This window comes from Oncorhynchus tshawytscha, linkage group LG13, assembly GCF_018296145.1.
Source record: "Oncorhynchus tshawytscha isolate Ot180627B linkage group LG13, Otsh_v2.0, whole genome shotgun sequence".
In the NCBI taxonomy this organism is placed as follows: domain Eukaryota; kingdom Metazoa; phylum Chordata; class Actinopteri; order Salmoniformes; family Salmonidae; genus Oncorhynchus; species Oncorhynchus tshawytscha.
In genome coordinates, this window is record NC_056441.1 from 34,726,824 (window position 1) to 34,730,864 (window position 4,041).

Below are 4,041 nucleotides of genomic sequence, written 5' to 3' on the forward strand. Positions count from 1 at the left end.
TCTCCCTGCTCTTGGAAAGCTCTGATTGACTGACCGTGAGAAAGGGAGGGGGAGGGGGGATAGGAGAGCGGGAGGGAGGGAGAAGGAAAGAGAGAGGGGAGGAGAGCAGTAACATTTTCTCATACTTCAAGAATTTTTCCTCCCTCTCTCACTTCTCTCTCCTCTCCCTCTTTCTCTCTGATGTAATTCTATGTGCTTTACGGGTCCCTTTTGGGCGTTGGATTTCGATGGAAAACATTTTTTGGGATGTTTTGAACAACTGGGCCTAATCTGTAATATTTTTTTGAACTCATCTTTGTCCTCTCCTTGGACACTTTAGGATGTTAGTGAGACATTCCTCGTTATCTTCCGTTTGCTCTTTTTTGGCAGTTGACAAAATCTGAATGTTTTATATCAGTCGTATTTGCTTCTTCGGACAGTACATTTGCACATACGGCTTGAGGGTGCATCTGTTTTCAGACTTTTGCAAGATGCATCCTCGCTGTATTATCTGTACTCTGTATGGCCGTAATAAAAACAGTCAGAATATATAGTTCACTTGTGCTGTGGATGAAATGTGGTTTTGGGCTTTAGGGGTATCGAGGGATTCTGAGAAGTGAAAATATGGAATTGTCTGATGTCTGTCGTGAGAAAAGGGGAGCCATCTCTAACTTGATGTCTTTTATAGGTCCATGGTTGAACGTATGTAAAGCTCACAGTAAAGTCAGATGACATAAGCAGATAGCACCATCTATCTACCAACCCATAGCACATCCCCAACTTCAGTCATTCTGTTATTCTTATAGTAAACACTCGACTCTTCCAAAAGAATCTCACCCTAACTCGCCTAGTATCCAGCCCTATCCGAGCCTAGTAGAGCTACACTCTTTTCCAACTCCGAAACCATGGAAACGCATCCTTCGTCCCACAATAGTGCGACTCCTCATCCATCCACTCGTCATTGTCCTCCAGACTTTCCCACCTACCGTATCGTCCGCATTCTCACCCCAAAGTAGTTTCTAGTTTTTACAGATGCCGTCTTCCTCACTTGTTGTTACCACTCCCATGTGGTTCATGTTCTTTCCCTTGCAATCTGTGTAGACTACAATTGAAGAGCTCCATTGGCAAGATATTCTGTTGTGGTTAAAACCATCTACCAGGGTAGGGATCATTCCTTTTTAATATTTTTGATTTCTAGGAATCAATTGAATTGAAACTAATTTGAGTGTTTGCCTCTTTCCCATCCTTCCTCCTCTTCCTGCTCCTCGCTCGGCCCACGCTCTTGACCCCATCAAGTTCACAGAGCCTGCAGACTGGTGCCAGGCAGCCAATCAAAGTGGTGATGTCAATGCAGTGTGTTCCAGTTTAACCAGTGATGTTTCACTTCAATTTCTGGGTTGAGTTTAGGATGGAATGGACATAACCCGGTGCAGAACTTCAGTTGGCCATCCCACTCAGGGATAGGAGTCTAATTTGAGTCAGTTGATATACTTTATGCACGTATAGAAAAGCTAAAGGAAAAGCTCAACTTGGCAGGTGCAATTTCTGTTTAAGGAAATGTTGAGCAGGTCACAACAAAAACACAATTGGTCTGTGCTACAGTAGCTCTTATTTCCCCTCTGTGTTTGTGTCCCATGCTAACACACTGGCAACGAGTTGTTTATTCCCCAAACCTTATGTCAACTCACTATCAGCACCTCTTGCCTCATCTCTTGAGCTGTTCTTATCGTTAAACCAAAACACATTTCTCAATTTGTCCTCTATTCATATTTTAACATCATTTAGAAATGATTGTGGACATATCATGTTTACCGCTATCTTCCCCTCAATGTCATCATCCAGTCTTTTTTTGTTTGTTATCCTTATCATCAATATTATGCCATACCCTCATCGTGATCATGATCATCATGATCATCAACTGACAGTCATCCTGCACTTTCTAATTGGTCTCTGATGATGACACCCATGTTTCTCCTTTTTCATCTGAATACGTTATATCACTCATGGGCTGCCCAATTCTGAACTTTTTTTCCACTAATTGGTCTTTTGACCAATCACGTTACATCTTTTCACATCCAATCTTTTTCAGATCTGCTTTCTTAAAAGATCAATTATTAGAAAAAAAAAGTTTAGAATTGGGCTCCCTGTCTAAACGCAGCCATGGTGGTCAGACCGTTCTTTCATCTACATTGTCAGGCCACTTCATCTTTCATCTGTATTTCCATCTTTTCACCTTTCAAATGTAAAGGCGTCAGTCTGAACCAAGCACACAGCGTCCTTTGTTCAAAAGCTCCTAGCAGGCTCATATTGTGTCAAGTGTAACAGAATAGGTACAGATGTTAATTTGACATTCGTGTCAGTTTTCTGGGGTCACCACATGGCAGAACTTTCAGCAGCCATGATTTCTTAAGGAGGGTTTGTACATCAATAATGAGAACAAAGGGTGACAAGTAGTCACAATTTACATGGCATTAATTCTACTTTGGTTCATAGTGTGCAAAATAATTCCATTGGGTCAAATTGGCACCTTTGGGTTATGTACTGAAGACATTTACAGGCCACTGCATATTTGGCGTGGGATAGAAGTTTGAGTCGTTTCAGGCCTAGAGATAAGGTCTTAAAGGGCAATTGAGTTTATTATTGTGCTCAAAAAGATGGTTGTCCTCCGTAGACCCATTAACACTTCTTTATGACTTGATCTTTGAAATGTGTGAGGGAAAAGCCCCCATTTAGCCTTTGAATACACATTTAAAATTCACTGTATGTCTAATAAATCAATATATTTGTTTATTTAATGAAAAAAAATATATATATATGTAATTTATTTCCCTGAGCCTTCTTTGGCCCTTTCAACGCTCAGTCTGATAGTGTGGGCGTTAGGAAACAAATGTAAAGATATTTACATACATAGCCCTGATTGTTTTTTAAATTATTTTTTATTTCTCCTTTATTTAACCAGGTAGGCCAGTTGAGAACAAGTTCTAATTTACAACTGCGACCTGGCCAAGATAAAGCAAAGCAGTGCGACAGAAACAACAACACAGAGTTACACATGGAATAAACAAGCGTACAGTCAATAACGCAATAGAAAAATCTATGTACAGTGGGTGAAAATGTAGTGAGGTAAGGCAATAAATAGGCCATAGTAGCAAAGTAATTACAATTTAGCAGATTAACACTGGAGTGATAGATGAGCAGATGATGGTGTGTAACTATTGATACTGGTGTGCAAAAGAGCAGCAAAGTAAATAATAAACAATATGGGGATGAGGTAGGTAGATTGGGTGGGCTATTTACAGATGGACTATGTACAGCTGCAGCGATCGGTTAACTGCTCAGATAGCTGATGTTTAAAGTTAGTGAGGGAAATGTAAGTCTCCAGATTCAGTGATTTTTTGCAATTCGTTCCAGTTACTGGCAGCAAAGAACTGGAAGGAAAGGCGGCCAAAGAGGTGTTGGCTTTGGGGATGACCAGTGAGATATACTTGCTGGAGCGCGTGCTACGGGTGGGTGTTGTTATCATGACCAGTGAGCTGAGATAAGGCGGAGCTTCACCTAGCATAGACTTATAGATGACCTGGAGCCAGTGGGTCTGGCGACTAATACGTAGCGAGGGCCAGCCGACTAGGGCGTACAGGTCGCAGTGGTGGGTGGCATAAGGCGCTTTGGTAACAAAACGCTGTGATAGACTACATCCAATTTGCTGAGTAGAGTATAGGAAGCTATTTTGTAGATGACATCGCCCATCGCGGCGTGAGTGAAGGAGACTTTGTTGCGAAATAGAAAGCCGATTTTAGATTTGATTTTGGATTGGAGATGTTTGATATGAGTCTGGAAGGAGAGTTTACAGTCTAGCCAGACACCTAGGTACTTATAGATGTCCACGTATTCTAGGTCAGAACCGCCCAGAGTAGTGATGCTAGTCGGGAGGGTGGGTGCGGGCATCGAACGGTTGAAAAGCGTGCATTTGGTTTGCAAGCGTTTAAGAGCAGTTGGAGGCCACAGAAGGAGTGTTGTATGGCATTGACGCTCGTTTGGAGGTTAGTTAACACAGTGTCCAAA